The sequence below is a fragment of the Schistocerca piceifrons genome, chromosome 1, assembly GCF_021461385.2.
Source record: "Schistocerca piceifrons isolate TAMUIC-IGC-003096 chromosome 1, iqSchPice1.1, whole genome shotgun sequence".
NCBI classification, from domain to species: Eukaryota; Metazoa; Arthropoda; class Insecta; order Orthoptera; family Acrididae; genus Schistocerca; species Schistocerca piceifrons.
In genome coordinates this window covers 410067026-410086328 of record NC_060138.1, presented here as the reverse complement: position 1 = coordinate 410086328, position 19303 = coordinate 410067026, and the positions used below count along the sequence as shown (strand labels likewise).

General features: G+C 44.7%; 1 non-coding gene across 1 annotated transcript; it reads left to right on the top strand.

Annotated features, from left to right (window-relative positions):
- Positions 1-1846: 1846 nt before the first annotated feature.
- Positions 1847-1921, top strand: Trnas-cga. The gene has a single exon. It is a non-coding gene; the product is annotated as a tRNA-Ser (tRNA).
- Positions 1922-19303: the final 17382 nt, after the last annotated feature.

The following is a 19303-nucleotide window of genomic DNA, read 5'->3' as shown; positions in this document are numbered from 1 at the left end:
GTTAGTAGTGCTTCGTTGAATATTTTCATAGGAAAAGGTGCGATTTATGTTACTCTTTGTTTTAGTGTTCCTGAAAGTATTTTGTCTGGCTAGGGTGATTTTCGGATTTTAAGCCTGCTGATTGCCGTCACGTCCTCTTCTTGTGAGAATGGTATGGTTTGGGGACATTTAACTGAGGTGGAACTTGGATATGATCACGGTATTCACCTAATGGGCTGCGGGAAACCGCCGTGAAACCACACCCAAACTGGCCGGTACAGCTGCTCTCGTGGTCAGTACGCCAGACCAGCGCATTTCCACGTCCCGGAATCGGCACTTCAACGCGCAAGGCTCTCCGATCTGGTAGAGCTATCAGCTGCGTAATGGGCGTAATCATCAGTTCATTTTGTTTTTTCCATTATCTGTTTATAAGTGACAGTTCTCATCATATAACTGCAGTGAGTCTTTTAATATCACGAGAAGGCACACAGGTCGGTTGTGGTAGTTCTATTAGTTAAGCTTCGCCGTTGTAACACTGCCGCTTTAACTAGAGCCCTGTGTGAACATATAATAGAAAGAGATGATACGGAGCAAGTTGGACAGGGACGACAGTGCTTTCGCAGCGGAGGGTTGCTGAAGGCCGGTGCAGCGCCTCGCCGCTTAGAGGCGTTCCGCTAATTGGCTGCAAGGCCGAAGCTCTGTGACGCGGAGGCTGGCTGGGGGCGGGCCCCTCAGGCGTCGCACACACGTGTTCCGTGCACCACGCGAGCGCGGGTAAACCATCGGCAAGCGGTAAGTCGATTGCCAGTTTCGGACCTGCGTGCCCATCATACAGACTCCATAATGCATTCTGCTCCCGTGAAGTGAAGGCTACAAAAATGAGACGTTATTATTTTCAGCATTTGTTTTTTCAAACCCGTAGATACTTACATCACAGTATGTGAAATATGGTTCAAGTGGCTCTGAGCACTATGGGACTTAACATCTGAGGTCATCAGTCCCCTAGAACTTAGAACTACTTAAACATAACTAACCTAAGGACATCACACACATCCATGCCCGAGGCAGGATTCGAACCTGCGACCGTAGCGTTCGCGCGGTTCCAGACTGAAGCGCCTAGAACCGCTCGGCCACTCCGGCCGGCCTGTCAAATATGAATAAAACGTTCTCGGTTTTCCAGCCGCGTCAATTTGAATAACATCCTCGAGCTTTCGATGGCCAATTGACCAAACACTCTACAACAATAATCTCACTGACGTTCACTTTACATATGTTTTCATGCTACACCCCACCAGATATATCACACTTAATATCCACAGTTAAGTATGCGTATTTATTTTATGTATTATATTGTCCCCTTAGATTACTTATACTTCGCTTTATACCAGTAATTCCCCTTCTATGTTTCACACCATTCGCTATGATTTACACCACACCAAACAGTTTACACCCTCAATTATGTTTTAATTTCCTTATTATGTCCTGTGCCTTATTTTACATCCTTATATACTAATTTCATGTAACTTCCAAAGAACCAGAAACTGTAGTAGAAAAAAAAGTATAAAAACTCAAGAAATTGCAATTTAAGATTCTATAAGATACAAATAATTCTGTAAAATGTAAAAATAAAATGATATTAATGCAGAACGAGATTTTCACTCTGCATCGGAGTGTGCGCTGATATGAAACTAACTGGGAGATTAAAACTGTGTGCCGGGCCGAGACTCGAACGCGGGACCTTTGCCTTTCGCGGGCAACTGCTCTACCAACTGAGCTACCCAAGCACGACTCACGCCCCGTCCTCACAGCTTTAGCCAGGAGACGAGATACTGGCAGAAGTAAAGCTGTGAGGACGGGGCGGGAGTCGTGCTTGGGTAGCTCAGTTGGTAGAGCACTTGCCCGCGAAAGGCAAAGGTCCCGAGTTCGAGTCTCGGCCCGGCACACAGTTTTAATCTGCCAGGAAGTTTGATATTAATGCACTTTGCAAATGCTGCAAGAAAAATAAATGTAATGTATCATATGGCTGAAAAGAGCAATGCACGCCTTCAGCCTGCTCTGCCTCGTGAGGGAGGAGAATGAGAGGTGGGGAAAAAACCTCCGACACTTCGTCTGACCATGACGTGTAGGAAACATGTCGAAACGTTGCCACAAAACGACGCCTTGAGTCGGCTGATAATCCGAGAAGACTTTACTATCGAAATTCCCTTAGAAAGTCTGCATTCCCAGAAAGATACGTGTCTTCATGTTCTCGCGGCGCAATCAATCACTCGTTAGATTTCGGCCGTGTAGCTTCCGGTCGTCAAGTTCAAATGGTTCAAATGGCTCTGAGCACTATGGGACTTAACATCTATGGTCATCAGTGCCCTAGAACTTAGAACTACTTAAACCTAACTAACCTAAGGACAGCACACAGGCGCGGGAAGCGAGAAAGCTACCGCACGACCACGAGTTGCGGACGGTCGTAAAGTGCGTGAGAGCTCCAGCACTTGGAACATTCTTTCAACCAGCGGCGCGCGCCAGTGCGCTTGCGACCAGATACACAAGGTGAACATGAATTGCGGGAATTTTTAGAGCATGTAACTACCATTCTCGAAAAAATGGAATTTACTATGGAAATTGAAAAGGACTGATATCGTCTATTCTTGCATGTTCTAATTCGTCGCAAAGACTTTGGGACGTACAGTTTATCGGAAGCCCACTTACACGGATTTGTATTTACGTACAAATAGCTGCCACTGTTCTTCCCAGACGATGGGTGTTCTCAGAATTTTGGATCACAGAGCACATAGGATAGTTGACGAGAGCATTCTGCATGTTGAGTTTCTACGCTTCAAAGGAGTTTATGAAGCAAGTGTGTATTCTCCGCAACAGATACGTAAGACGATAGGACTGAAACCGAAAGACCGAGATTTAAATCAATGGCTTTCGGGCCATATGTGGGAAGCTTGCCGTCAAAAATACGCCGGATCTTCACGAAACACGAAGTTAGTCATTTTTCGCCCTCTACCGAAGCAAGCAGCACATTTGGGTTTCATCAGAGACGACTAAATGCTCCTCAAGGCTAGAGTTCATTTGAGTGCGACCTTTAATACATGGGGTTGACGAACGAACAGTTCTTGAAAGACACGCTGGACGCTTACTGTACAACATACACTTTGCAAGCGCGATGAATCGGCTGTGGCAGATGATTGCATCGATGCAGTTCACACTATGCGGTATGACGATGTCTGAAGTCTTCATCATTTCGGGACGCTTTGGTTCAAATGGTTCAAATGGCTCTGAGCACTATGGGACTTAAAGTGTATGGTCATCAGTCCCCTAGAACTTAGAACTACTTAAAACTAACTAACCTAAGGACATCACACAACACCCAGTCATCACCAGGCAGTGAAAATCCCTGACCCCGCCGGGAATCGAACCCGGGAACCCGGGCGCGGGAAGCGGGGACGCTTTGGTGAAAAATGCAGTGAAAAAACTGGTTTGGCGAAGAGTTTAATTAATAGATATAGCGGTCTGAATCTGGACAAAGAGTGAAATCCGGCTATGTAAAATGCATGAAGTGTAAAAGTATTGTTAGTTTCCCCAATAGTGTATGTTATTAAATCAAAAATAAACTTTCTCTACTTTAATCTCTAGCATAATAACCCACGAATTTTGTCAAGTTTGTTTTGTATGACAGAGCGTGGTTAACTGTACATTTAATCTCCCAGACGGTTTGTTCGTGTTGTGTTCGTCTGATACAAAACGGACTGTACATCCGCAGCTGTGGAGACGGAGGTATTCGTGTAAACAGTTCTGTGTGGACTCGCTAAAGGTGCGACCACACCTCTGGATGCACTTCTCCGTAAAAGGCAACGGACCTGTTTGCGGACGCATTAGAACGCTGCGTGGGCAGGCAATCCGGACAGGACGCTTTGGGTACTTAACATGGGCGTCGAGTTAGGCGAAGCGTTTGTGCTTCGAATAAACAAGAACGGCCAAAACAGTCCGTGACTCACAGCGAGGCATTTCTTATCTGGGACATTTAAGGGGAGTAGAACCGAAGAAGTGACACTCTCCTTTAGAATGAGGTATCTATCTTCTTTATATAGGGTGTCTCTCCTAAGAGCCGTCAGACGCATTTTTTATGTAGTTTCGGAAGATATTTGCAGTCTCTGTTTTGCAATGTGTAGATGGAGTCAGTCGAAATAAATGTTGCTAGTCACGTCTTTCTTCCGGTGTCCAGTGTCGACGGAAAACGCCGATTTCTTTTCCGTTACAAATGCAAAAAATTTTAATGTAAAATTTTACGTGCGACCATGATAGTGTGGCTCCAAACTAGCCTACTGAGCTATTCTGTTCAGTGCTGTATATTAACAGGAACAGTAAAACGCGATAAATGAGTACTCCAGCAGCGACTGAGTAGCGCGGCCGCATGCCTGTAGCAGTCAGCGCGGAGCCAGTCGGTACACGAGACGGGCAAGTTCTTAGCTGTTTTTCTGTCGCTGTTACCAGACAGCGGTAAAATGTGAATCTCTCAACGGACTAATCTGGGATCGCCCTGTCGAGTGGACACGCAAAATTCCCCTTTAGAAATCGGTTTGTTTGTAACCGGAAACAAATGAACGTTTTTCGATGACACTGGCCGTCGCATGAAAGACATGATGAACGGCAATGTTTGGACCGACTCCTATTGCACATTGCGAAAACGAAATTGCAATTATCTGCCGAAAGATCAAGAGAAAATACACCTGACGGCTTCTAGGAGAGACGCCCTATACATTAATTAAATATATTTTAGTTTATTTTATAAAACGTATGCTGACGCAAGTTTATGACGACATATTCTATGATAAAATCCATCATTCAAAGTTTATAATAGCTCCACAGACAGTATACCTATGAAATATGTTGTCATTGGTAGTTAGCTTGGTACTAAAGGCAGGTGTATCCGTTCCAGACGTCGAGGCCCAAGAAAAAATATCTTAGTTGTTGCGTTGTGAATTATATTGTTAGTTTACTGCAAACACGGTGCGATTCAGTAACTTTTTCTGTAGCTCGTAGAGACAAGGCCGTGATTGAATAGTTGCCCACATGTTGCTGCCAAACAGCGAATTGTCCGTTTCCTTGTGGCTGTTTTTTTTTTCCACTGTTATCTTCAGTACCAATGGTCAACCCTGTCCTATAAGGATTTTATTATTGCATCTAAGATTTTCTTTAAACCGAGGTACTAACTGGGTACCAAACCCAAAATTGCTCGGAAAGAGTCTAGTAGCTGCACAAATAATTAAGTGCTGCCTGGCCCCAGCAGTTAAGTACGAGTGAGATCAAATATGTAGAATATTAGTGCCTTACACATGCTGCGCTGATACCCGTTCAGACAGCTAACAGTATATCTTTTGTCATCTTAGTTCCACCGAAGTATCAGCTTCTCGTTGTGCGGTTTCAAGTGATCAGTTCTCCCTCCAACATGGTAGGTGACTCCAATCTAATTCTTCATTTATGTAAATGTCAGTTGCCGAATAGAGAGTCAAGGAACTTTGGTGCTGAAATGACACATCACACACACCTTTCGCTTTCTGTCCAACCAGATAAAACCTTTCACTGCCTTTGTTACGTAAACTGGGGTCAGTCTTTTTAACGCGTGCCGCCACTGGTTTCGTCGTAACGATTGTCCCTTGCGGAGATCGCTGACCAACTAACGCAATTGTTGGGGAGGGATTCAGTGAGCTGTGCTGTTGCGTCGGTGGACTGAGACGCTATACCAGTCCGTCGCTCATGCGTTTGAGAGAGCGAACCCTCCAGTTGGCGCCTCCATTGTTCATTGTTCGCACACCCTTCCTTCGTTACCCCTTAGTCGCCTTTATCCTCATGGCGTCGCACTTCCCTCTTACGAAAGACTGCCAAGCGTAAGCGAACGGAGAATGCATCGGTCGTGGTGGCACAGGAGTCCAGAGGTGTAGTCCTACCCCATCGCAGATCGTGTGAAAAGTAACACTCATTCTTCAGGTGCGACTTCTCTACATTTCAGAAAACTGTTCATGTCCTCCATTCTCTGCCAAATTTTAACTTCGTGCTACTTAAGATTCTACACTGCTGACCATTAAAATTGCAACATCATTAAAAGGCGGCTGCAACAAACGCCAAATTAGTTTAAAGTAAATTACGTGCTTCTATAGACATATGATCATTTTAGCGCAACCTCGCAAACTTGCCGTGTGGGAGAGCCGTTGCATTCTGTAAATAAGGAACGACTGCGGACTGGGTTACTCAATCGGAATTAGTATTTGAATGTTGGTTATTGCTGAGAAGATAGTGTAATGCCTCGTGTAAGAAACATCGACGTCTGTCAGCAGGTATCGGTAACGGCAGTGCGAACACCATAGCCTGTCGAGAGAGAGGTTTATCGTTCCACAATATTGCTGTTGGCGTTGGTCCGGTCCTCACGACTGTGACGCGTATATACATATCAATCAAACTATATCCAGTGACATTCCGGTGGAAGGGTTTGAGTTTGGGTTTGGCGAATGCTTGGAGAACGTTACCTGCCGTCATGAGTAGTGCCAACAGTTAAGTACGGAGGAGGTGGTTTTACGTTATGGTGGTGTTTTTCATGAAGAGGGTGTGGACCCCTTATTGCGCTTGACAAAAAGCTGAATGCGGAGGGATATAAACGCATTGTAAAGCATTGTATATGTCGTCCAGTGGAGAATCAGTTCGGTGGCGATGCCGGCCTGTGTGGCTGAGCGGTTCTAGGCGCTTCAGTCTGGAACCGCGCGACCGCTACGGTCGTAGGTTCGAATCCTGCCTCGGGCATGGATGTGTGTGATGTCCTTAAGTTAGTTAGATTTAAGTAGTTCTAAGTTCTAGGGGACTGATGACCTCAGATATTAAGTCCCATAGTGCTCAGAGCCATTTGATTTTCGGAGGCGGTGATTGTTTATATCAGCATGACAATGCACCTTGTCATAAAGCATCGCCTTTGACGTAGTGGTTTGTGGACAATAAGATTCCTGAAATGGACTGGACTGCACAGAGTCCGGACGTAAATCCATTGTCACGCATAAGGGAGGACTTAGAACGTAGACTTCGCGTCAGATCTCATCTTCCAACCTCACTACCTTCTCTGATTTTGGCTATCGAGGAAGAATGGGCTGTCATTCTTCCACAGACATTTGGACATCTCATTGAAAGTGTCCACAGCAGAGCTTTAGCCGGCATAAATGCGAAGATCGTACGCTGCCATTGTTGTTTCCAAATATGTGTCGGAATGCTTTTGACCAAATAATTCATATTTGTCTCCTACATCTCAAAATTTATCTTCCTTTGTCGGCACGAGAAGTACACTATGTACTTGCATTATTGAATTTTGCTATTATTGTTTCGCGTCTGTTCTTATAAAATTTGAGAGGAAGTAAGTGGAGACAGACAGACAGACAGACAGAGAGGCTATGTGTGTGTGTGTGTGTGTGTGTGTGTGTGTGTGTGTGTGTGTGTGTGTGTGTGTGTGTGTGTAGAACGTGAAAGAACCGTTGGGGGGGGGGGGGGAGGTAATAAAGGGGAAACTGCGACAGTAGCCGTAGCCTTCAATTTACTACGTCGGGCAGAAAGTAGTCCTTACTATAAATGACCAATCACAAATAAGTCAGAGAAACGTATCTTGGAAAAGAACCTAATCGTAAAACCAAATTCTGTAGTTGTGCTGAACAACATGACAGGTAATACGTACTGAAAATTTTTTTACCTTAAAAACATCGTAGGTAGTATTTGAAAATACGCGTTGGCTGTATACACTTTCATTTTATTTTTTATTTTATTTTACGCAACCAGGTCCAGAGGAGCGCTCGTAGCTGCGAGGCTTCTCTTCCACTGGATGCTGTTTCCTGCCGTCTGTTGCCAGTTGCCCTCTATGTCGATCTGCAGCAAGTCCTCGCGACGTGTCCTCCTCATACCAGCCGCTTGTTTCTCATCAGGCCTACAATGTTGGTCGATTGTAGATTTCATCCAGCTCACTATTATGACGGATCCTCCATTCTCCAGTGACCTCACCTTGTAACGGCCCATAGATGCTCCTCAAGACTTTTCTCTCGAAAACGAGAAGATTATTGCAGTCTTTTATACGAATATTCCAAGTTTAGCTGCCTTACACCAGCTTATGAAACGACGGAAACATGAGTGTTGGGAGAGGTACGTGTCGAGCACTGGGTGTCATACGTCACCTTCCCAAGTTTGGAAGAAGATCAGACGTCTTTTTGGGTACCAGACCTCAACAAGTGTCCCTGGCCTTACCATCAGTGGCGTGCTATGTACCGACGCAAACACGATTGCTGAGCACTTTGCTAGAGCCTCTGCGTCGGAGACCTGCCCCCTCCCCTCTCCCCCCACCCCCCCACAACCCACCCCCAGCCTTTCGCATCCGCATCCATAAACGGCGGATGGAAAGGAAAGTCCTCTCGTTCACTACACGCCACAGTGAACCCTATAACGCCCCATTTACAGACTTTCACGTATGAGTTATTTCCGGAATGCATAACTTCCTGCGATAGTCACATAGAAAGGGCATTGCTGAGGCAATGTGTTATCCGTTTATTGCACACTGATACGCGGTACAGCTAGTCTGTATTTACATCTCGCATGTAGTGCGTCTGAAGCTTCTCTACTGGCTTGAAATCGTGTTTCTGAATGTGTTAAAGTGTGGTTTTATTCGAAGCGTGGTGAAAAGCAATACGGATTTCGAAGATCCGGGTACATACCGTTATTTATACTTATTGTCATTCACATTATTTACTATTTTTACAAGTAATCATTACTTTTGTTATAGTTCAAGGTGTTTTGCTGCATATTTATTAATACAGTTGGGCAAAAAAAAAAATCATTCCTCTTATGTGAATTTAAAAAAATAGCCGATGAATACTACATTTCGATTTTCTAACATTGTAGTTGTCAGATATAAAAAGCTGCATCTGCGCAATGAATCCTGAAAACGTATTGTTTTTATCCAAGGCCCCTCGAATGTTGAAGTTGTGACAAGAGCCGGCCGGAGTGGCCGAGCGGTTCTAGGCGCTACAGTCTGGAACCGAACGACCGCTACGGTCGCAGATTCGAATCCTGCCTCGGGCATGGATGTGTGTGATGTCCTTAGGTTAGATAGGTTTAAGTAGTTCTAAGTCTAGGGGACTGATGACCTCAGAAGTTAAGTGCCATAGTGCTCAGAGCCATTTGAACCATTTTTATGACAAGAAAATGCGTCTATGCCTTATGAAGAGATGTTCTGGTAGAGAGTTTGTTAAAAGGTTGGTATTTTTGAAAAATTTTATATTTTCAGGTCCTACCTATATTCTTCACGAAAACTTGAAAGTACCTCTTTAAAAATAACTATAACTGGCTGCAAAATACCATTAAAATTCAATGTTGCAAAACTCGAGTTGGTACAGCATCAAAGTTATTCGTGCATATAGCCACAAAAATAACGTAAGCCAGCCAAATGAAGCTCCGAGAATATGGAAATTGAGCTATTCTTACACGAATAGCTAAATACAGCAGAGAAGCATTAGATCGGATTCCTGTATGTTTACAAGCAAAAAAACGACTTTCGCATAGGCAAGTCTTGGCAATCTTTGTAGAAGCCTCGTTGACAAGGAAACAATACGAAATAATCCGAACAGATAATAAGGATGTGTCTCTGTTACAGTAGCCTTGTAGAGGCTAAGAAGCGGTGCTACCCTGTCAATAAATCCAGCAGGTGAATGCCACATGAGTGGAGATCCAACTTCTAACATTGCTTAACCACACACACGCACGATTAATATTATATTTAGAAGAGGTTTTAAATGATCTTCAAATGGTGACCTGAACACATTGGAACGTATCTGTAAATGGGGTTGTGATGATTCACAGTAAATTCAGTTTGAACAAAAATTTGATACCGATGCGAACATATTTGTCATCTGTAGTGCCTCTCCAGTTTATTAGTCGCACGAATAAAGACCTAATTGTTTGGAAAAATCCTACACCATCATCTCCTCGCTGTATAAGACTGGGAGGTATAATGTGAGTATACATTGTATTATAGCTAAGAAATTAATAATCTAAAAAATACCATAATTTTGTTTCATTTCATGTTGCAAAGTATATAAATACATTAGCAGATAACAAATATATTCTCTACGGTCTCACGGTACAGAAAATACCAAATAATAATTTTGACCAACGTTTTGCGAGAAATACCCCTGTGTGCGCCGGCCGCCAAGGGAACTTCCCCCGCAGCCTAATAGCAAGCGTGTAACAGGCACCCACTCCCCCACCCCCCACCCCACCTTCCTCCCTCTCCCAGGGATCGTTTCCGGGAACAGCAAGACTGCTCTGTGCGGCAGTTCTAGAACCGCAACATCCAGGTTCTTTGTAACGTACCTTCCACTCGTCCTCGGTGCTGCCGTAAGGTCGTGTGAAACCCCACGCGCAGCTGTAACTGAAATCGCACACTTCTGCAGTTTGCTCGTAACGTCTTGAACAAATTTCTCACGATGATGCAAGGAGCGGAGGGAACTAAGTCAGCCCACAGACTGCCAGCGTATGTTGCCTCCCGGCGGGTAAGGGGTGGAGGGATCAAATCGCACTGTCTTGACGCAGAACTGTCACTACAGGTGTGCTTACTGACTGGCGCTTACAGCACGGCACGAGAATCACTTCGTAACGGCAACGGTATGTGTTGTTAGATTGCTAAAGTTGGCAGCAGTCGGACACCAAACACTACTGCCCTGAAGTCGGCCGACTTCTACAGTCTTGAGTCAGTCCAGACCTAGGGAGCCCTTGTTCAGGACGTTGTGAAGAAACAGTAGCTATATGTGAAGCGCTGGAGAGTTTATGCGAGGTTGGTTCACAAGCAAACGTTTATCAGCACACCTGCATCAATTACCGTCACTGCAACACTTAGAAAACGCCCCTTAGTATGGGTACTGTGCCTCGCTCTTTACTGCGAGACTGCAATAAAACTGTCACTACTCTAACACCAAAATAAAATACCCTGTAGCAATTTAACTGCCTTCAGAAATCAGACTGTATTTACAAGAGCGGAAGGACATCGAAGAGAAGTGGTAGTTAAGAAGGCACTGAGACAGGGCTGAAGCCTATCCACGATGTTACTGACTCTGTACGCTTTGCAAGCAGTAAAGGAAAGGAGGAGAGTTATGGAAAGGAATTTGAGTGGAGGATTAAAAGCTTTGAGGTTGGCTGATGACATCCTAAATCTGTCAGAGGCAACAAAGGACTTGGGAGGACAATATAAAGGAACGGGTAGTGTCTTCTAAAGAAGTTGGAAGATGAACATCAACAAATGTAAAACAAGAGTGATGACTGACTGAAATTTAGTCGAAGACAGTAGAAGTCGGCTGACTTCAGGGTAGTACTGTTGAGTGTCCGACCGCTGTCAACATTAGCGGTCCAACAACACGTACCGTTGCCGTTACGAAGTGATTTTCGTGCGGTGCTGTAAGCAACCGTCAGTAAGCACACATGTAGTGTAGTGCCAGTAACGCTTCACGACAGTGCGATTTGTCCAGCGGCCCCCTTACCGTCTGGGAGGCAACATATGCTGACAATATGTGGGCGGGAAGTCCTAATAAAGGAGGGTTATCATTCCTTCCTCAGCTCTGTTATGAAGCGTCAAGTGTGCGTCTGTGTCATATGGCTGACAGTGGCGAATGCTTAGCCTGCGTAGTGTTGCGTTTGTGTTCTCGTGGATGAAGGGAAGGTAGAGGCTGAAACCCATTGCCAGCACACAGCCTACTCCTCTTCAACAGCTCTAAGTCGGCCGTAGAGCTGAATGTCCTCACCTGACGGACGGATCACCATCTACAGTGTCACATGCGCCCACTCCATGAGACGCCGTGGAGGGTCTGGGATTTAATCCTGCACATTGCTGCAAAGGCCAGTGGTCAGGAACTTTGTCACAACCTCTTCTCCTCTTCTCCTCTTGCTCGCCATATACTGGCACTGAAAATTTCTCACCATCAGGATTCGTAGCGGCTTATCCCCGAGTAGATCGCCAATGCAAAAGTATGCGTTAGCGACTTCGGCTATGGAGGCGGGAATGAGGAGGTACTGAATCAATTTGGGGTGAAGAAAAATTTATGGCACAGCCTGACTAAAAGAGGGATCAGTTGATAGGACACGTCTACAGACACCAAGAAACCGACAGTTTGGTTATGGTGGGAATCAGGGGTGGGGAGCGTGGGTAAAATTTCAGCGGGAGACGAATGTGCGAATAGAGCAAATGGCTTCAAGTAGATGTCAGTAGCAGAATGTATGCAGAGATGCACGGGCTTGCACAGGATAGATTAGCCTGGAGAGCTGCATCAAACCAGTCTTTGGGCCGAAGACCAGAACAACAACACGAATGCAAGGTTCGACCAGACCGTTAAGTGCATATATGCGTCTAACTAGTACCTTGACACTTCCGCAGATAATCTTAACAAATAGAAAACTAGACAACTGTTCGAAGCCAATGGATCGAAAGTCAACAGACACACGACACGTCGTTTCCACGCACACCAGTTTATTGGCTAAACCTTTCGCCCTCGTTCATGAACCACCACCCCCAGCTGCTTACAAGGGCCCCACAGTCTGAGGTGAGGCTGCTGCCTTCCGGAAACGTGCACCCTTACTAAACCGCAACATTCGCCGAGAAAACCGGAAGTTGTCCATCGGGACTAAGAATTTTATTCTTCTGCTGTTTGCTCTTGACGTAGCGAACGGAAGCATTTCTGTTTGAGGATAAATGCACGATTTTGCTATAAAGCCAGGTAGTATCTGATTACTCAGCGTAAAGCGACAACTGGTAATTTGTGTCAGTTTGGAATTTTAAATGGGATAGCCTGCTTATCGCCTTACTATTAGGCTGTCTGAGGAAATCGTAGGCAGCTGAAAAGGACAACCTGTGCTGTAGCGGCAGTTAAAATATTTTGAATGTCGTCACTTACTTGAGCGTCTTCTTCCTTAAGCCTATTCTGTTCGTCTCTGTTGGATCGAACTTGGCCACCTAGAATTATCTACTGCATGTGCTACATCACAGTAAGCAAATTATTGAATCTTGATGATAAAACGTAAATTAACATATGTTTTCACAACAACTCTGCACAGTCTGTCTCAGATTTCATCTAACGTCAGTGGACATTGTTACCAAACATGTCCTGTTAGGAACTCAGGATTCTATCGACTTCAGACGTGCTGTTCTCAGGAGATTACAGCTGCATGCGCCGTTGAGTTGATGTCGATTTGACGCCTTCCTGTTGGTAGTCGCGACTGCCTTTAACTACAGTGGTTAGCACACTGGACTCGCATTCGGGAGGACAACGGTTCAATCCCGCGTCCGGCCATCCTGATTTAGGTTTTCCATGATTTCCCTAAATCGCTCCAGGCAAATGCCGGGATGGTTCCTCTGAAAGGGCACGGCCGACTTCCTTCCCAGTCCTTACCTAATCCGATGAGGTGACATCGCTGTTTGGTCTCTTCCCCCAAACAACTCAACCCAACCCTTTAACTACAGAAGACAAGCCTGTTTCCCAGTTACGCAGCGTATTCATGAAACATAAAAATGGAACATTTTTTACAGTTACATTATTTTGACTTACCAACTTTTGCCATATCTTTTCATATCGAGTATGTATGTCTGACAGAGAGAGCACAACTTATTCGTCTCACCCCACACTGGTGTGACACGGAACACTGTAAAGCGTTAGAAGAAAAGCGGTGACGTCCCTAGAAACCCCTTTTGCTTGATACTAGATGAATAGTTTGTCAGACAGTGTGTGCAGTTCTTCTTCTCCCTCCATTGAATTCAGCGCTACGGGAATACGAGAATCGCTGAAGATGTGAATGGCGTGGCACTGGATACAGCTAACTTACGCCAAACTACCCCCTGCTTTACACTATGAGATGACGTACGCGAAATGTCCTAAATTCTTTCAAACCAAAAGTACACATACTGTAGAGAATACAAAGACTAACCTTCTTTTAGAGAAAGAACTTACGGTCGAAAATCAATACTTCCTATTTTTTTGGCACAAACAACAAAATTTGAATTTAACAGCAACAAGTTAAACTACTAGCATGTGTTAAAATGACGACCGCCAGTTTCAATGGCGCCCACAATTTCAAATATATCTGTCGTCTCATGAACATCGAAAAAAGTGGTTGGGTCCTTGCGCTGCTACACGTCGTGAGCTATAACCAGTATAACCTCCGGTATGACCTCACCACAGACGATAGTGTATGGTTTTTCCGCGTAGAATGGCTAGACCCTACACTGTGGATGGCAGTTGATTATGAAACTCGTGCCACGCGCGCAGTGCACATTCTAGACCGCGGACTGCTTTAAATATTCACTTCCGAGCATTGGACTCTCATCTCAGAACACAGTTTAGGACCTATATCATCTGTATAATTTTGTCTATATACTATAACAATACGTCATTGTAAGGTGCTGCGAGCGATTGTCTTAGACGTGCTCGCTGTATAGACACTGCTTAGGTGTCAGTGTAATTGAACAACTCGAATAACGGCAGAACTTCTGATACAGCAGGTCGCTGTAGAGAGCAATGCCGCTAGCTGTGCTGCAAGCAAAGTGGAGTACCGGGGTAGCGGATCACAACTCACCAGTTCAGATCCGATCAACAGCCAGTTTTCGGATGCTTTCAGATCTGGAATGCATAAGACAGAACTAGAAGCCCATGGTGAAACACCGTATCGACAATGGGGATCGTCCACCATTTACCCAGTGCTTGTGTAGGGTGCAGCCGACGGAAAGACGCGTAATTCGAAAGGAAGTGGAGAACATACTGCTAGAAGATGTCATTGAACCTTTAAAGTGTTTGTGTTCCTCTCTTGTTGTTATTTTCAAGACAGCAAAGAGCGTTTTTGCGCTTTTGCCTTCGTGATGAAAGGTCAGAATCCTCGACATTGTATGTGACGCTCGACAAGCGACGAAGGATACAATAGGGCCAAAAGGAGCAGCGTTTCAGTAAATTTTCCTAGTGTCCCGCATTCCGCACAGGCGTAAAAATCCATACCAAGTCTCCCGGGCTGTCTATCATTGGCTGGTGCTTGGCTTTATAGCTTTGTCGGTACTTCCCCTGGGTGTCGAGGAACTTAAGTCAGCAGGCTGTCTTGCTTCTTCGGTCCTGGTGATGGTGTTCCACGTAGTCATTCTGAGTAACGTTTGGTTAAAACGGGAGCGGGGTATCTATTGTTTCACCCTCGCGAATGCCACAACGAGCAGATTAATTGGTGTAGCACATCTGAAGCCATCGCTGACAGCATCTTCAAAACACAACTTGGGACTTCCTTACTAAGCGAGATGACACAATGGTTGACACACATTGAACTTCAAGAGGGGCAGTTCTCATATACTCTTTTGACCATTGAGATTTGGGGTTCATCTAAATCCTAAATCTACATGGATACTCTGCAAATCACATTTAAGTGTCTGGCAGAGGGTTCATCGAACCACCTCCACAATTCTCTATTATTCCAATCTCGTATAGCGCGCGGAAATAACGAACACCTATATCTTTCCGTACGAGCTCTGATTTCCCTTATTTTATCGTGGTGATCGTTTCTCCCTATGTAGGTCGGTGTCAACAAAATATTTTTGTATTCTGAGGAGAAAGTTGGTGTGGGAATTTCGTGAGAAGATTCCTTCGCAACGAACAACGCCTTTCTTTCAGTGATGTCCAGCCCAGAACCTGTATCATTTCTGTGACACTCTCTCCCATATTTCGCGATAATACAAAACTTGCTGCCATTCTTTGAACTTTTTCGATGTACTCCGTCAGTCCTATCGGGTAAATATCCCACACCGCGCAGCAGTATTCTAAAAGAGGACGGACAAGCGTAGTGTAGGCAGTCTCCTTTGTAGATCTGTCACATTTTCTAAGTGTCCTGCCAATAAAGCGCAGCCTTTAGTTAGCCTTCCCCACAACATTTCCTGTGTTTCTTCCAATTTAAGTTGTTCGTAATTGTAATACCTAGGTATTTAGTTGAATTTACGGCTTCTAGATTAGACTGATTTATACTGTAACCGAAGTTTAACGAATTCCTTTTAGCACTCACGTGGATGACTTCACACCTTCCGTTATTTAGGGTCAACGGCCAATTTTCGCACCATTCAGATATCTTTTCTAAACCGTTTTGCAATTTGTTTTGATCTTCTGATGACTTTATTAGTCGATAAACGACAGCGTCATCTGCAAACAACCTAAGACGGCTGCTCAGGTTGTCTCCTAAATCGTTTATATAGATAAGGAACAGCAAAGGGCCTATAACAATACCTTGGGGAACGCCTGAAATCACTACTGTTTTACTCGATGACTTTCCGTCAATTACTACTAACTGTGACCTCTCTGACAGGGAATCACAAATCCAGTCACATAACTGAGGCGATATTCCATAAGCACGCAATTTCACTACAAGCCGCTTGTGTGGTACAGTGTCAGAAGCCTCCCGGTAATCCAGAAATACGGAATCGATCTGAAATCCCTTGTCAGTATGACAAGGCAAATATTTTTCATTAAACTTTCTCACAGTGCGATGCTTCCACGGTGATGTAAACAGCCTCACTTGCTTGTAAAGTGGCACTGTTACGGTACGCCTCCTTAGCTACTGTGTTGGTGTGTACTAATCCAGTAACTCTCTGTGCCTATAAAAACAAAATCATAACGTGTTCCGACGATTTAATTTTTCAGACGAGGCAGCTGAGATGTTTGGAAATGGAAGCGCCGCAGCACGCTACCCGAGCAGTCCTGGAAGAGTGGCCGACCGTGCCTTTTATCTGAACTCCGTACTCTAATTGTTTCTTAATGAACAGGCGCACACCATTGTCGCTCTGTAAATGGGCCTCTGCCGCCTTCGGAGGCGATGGGCCTTGCGAAACAAGAGAATCCGTAAGGCAAAGAAATAGGGCCGGGTGACAATAGAATGGTGTGGTGGCGAAAGCGCGACTTTTTTTTTGTCGGGAGCGGCGGTGCGCGAAAGAGACCAACGTAGGTTCCATCACAGCTGAGCTGTTTGTCTTAGTCTATGGTTGAGTCGTGTGAAGAGGTTCTTTATTAGTGGGTGTGTCCGGTTTGGAAGCTCAACGTGCGAATATAAGGCCTCCAGTTGACGAAAGCTGCGTTACGATTTATAGAAGCACTCGTTCAGATACGGGAAGGCAGAGAATTTAGGGCTGTATCCTTGTAAATACGCATCTTATGCCACGCTTGTCAACGGGACATTCTCTGTTAGTGAAAGGAGGAAACGATAATCGTGAGGGACACGAATCAGTAGAAAATAAAGAACTATACTGCGTGTGGGAGCTACGTAGAGACTGGAAAAGAAAGATGATACTTAACAATTATTGAGAACAGCACCTCAAAAAAGAATTTTGTGCTTAAGAAAACGAATTATATAACGAATCTTCTCTCTGTAAAAGAAAAATGAAGTACTAGGACTTCTGTAACATAGTCACTATGATCCATTGCAAAATTACACTCAAACTGTAATACTATATTTCGCATAGTTCTGTGCACTCACTCACATTCGGTGCTAAAATGTAATCTTATGTTAGCGCAATTTTCACGGACTGTTGCGACATGTAACGATGTTAGTTTGTATTTGACGTTTCGCCACACGATGCATATTTCAGTGGAAATGAACTTCACGGAAAGCAGTAGATAACTTGCGGTTTTCCTCCCTCTGCTCATCCAATGCAAATACATTGCAAACTTCTGTGTGGCTGAATGTATTAACAGCTGGCACAGGAAATTGCGTTGCAGCACACACTTGGATCGTAAGTGAGAGCTATGTTTAACTTAAACCCATTAATTTCAAGTGTCGCGAATTCACGTCATACCAAAGCTGTGCTAATAATTGGAAGGTTAACTGTTCCCGAACGTCATTGCCGGTAGGTGCTGATTCTTCATGAAGCTACTAACGCTTCTAACACGTGCTGAACTCTCTTGAGTATTTCGGGTACCTCTAAAGCGCCAGGATTTCTGATTTTTATCTTTTATCTAGAAATTTATTCGGGTATTAAGAGGTCAACAGCAGATCATCCCGAATTACGCTGTCAGTACATTCCATGAATCACTTCTTGCAAATTTCCATTCCACTATCGACGGGAAATTCGGCTAGCGTAAAACACATAGTAAGAGATACTTAAGATCTTATTTTCGCCACACTTCAGCTGGATATAAAGCGGACAACTCGGTATCCGTTCACCACCATAGCTAAGGTGTCTTGGGGGTGTTTCGGTTCTGCTGACGGCATGGAGATAACAGTTCGAATACAGATGAAGACAGAAATTTATGGTGATAAAGGACGAGAAGGGCTGATCACGTAACAAGAATGTCGGTGAACAGATTACCCTGGGCAACAGTTGGAACGAGCAGAAGTGAAAACCCAGAATTGGGCGGTGAGACAGCGTCGGAGATGACATACTTAAGACGAATATCAACTCCGAATGGACAAACTCAACATAAATAAACAGAACACGCTCGCAGAGGTGGCATCTAGTCGACACGGTTCGTGCCCATGTAAAGCGTAAATTAAGTGTTGTGCATGGGCAGGGAGAGGGAAGAAGGTTGTTGGATTCTGCTTACGACGACACTGTACAGGAGACAGAGCGGTCAGGGCTTGTAAGTGGGCATCCAGGGCTGCCGTTAAATGACCGAACAGGAAATTAGGTAAAATAAAGACAGTATATTTAAGTATACGGTATAAAAAGGGGGCTTCTAGAGTCGGAAGTTACCAGGTTCGGGCCAGTCCAGGAGATCGAACAACTAATTGAAATGGGCAACGGAAGGGGAGACGGTTCATGTTAATTGATGTCGTTGGCCGATCATGGAACGCAGAGCCAAATGTTCAGCCTTCCAAAAAGACGTCTGTTCTGCTCGAGGTCTGGATCACAAGAGAGCGAAGCAACTGTGTTCTGCACTGCAGAGTCCTCCAGAGACCACACGCGTGACCTGTATCCCACGCTCGCTATTGGCTAAAACCAACGGTTTGAATTCGCTAGCAGTTTCAGCAGAGAGATGAGGGCGTCTCTTGTCAGCAGCTTAAACTGGACAGAACTGCCTCGGTTCTGAGAGGTAGGCAACGTTTGTAACGTAGGCACAGCGGAAGTTGCTCTGGAAGAAAACTTGTAAAATCAGGAGACTTGATTGCCAACAGTACTTGCTCGCCAAAAAAAATCTTGCTTACCAGCGAATTCTTAATTGCCAGCAAATTCTTGATTGCCAACAAATTCTTGATTGCCAGCAAATTCTTGATTGCCAGCAAATTCTTGATTGCCAGCAAATTCTTGATTGCC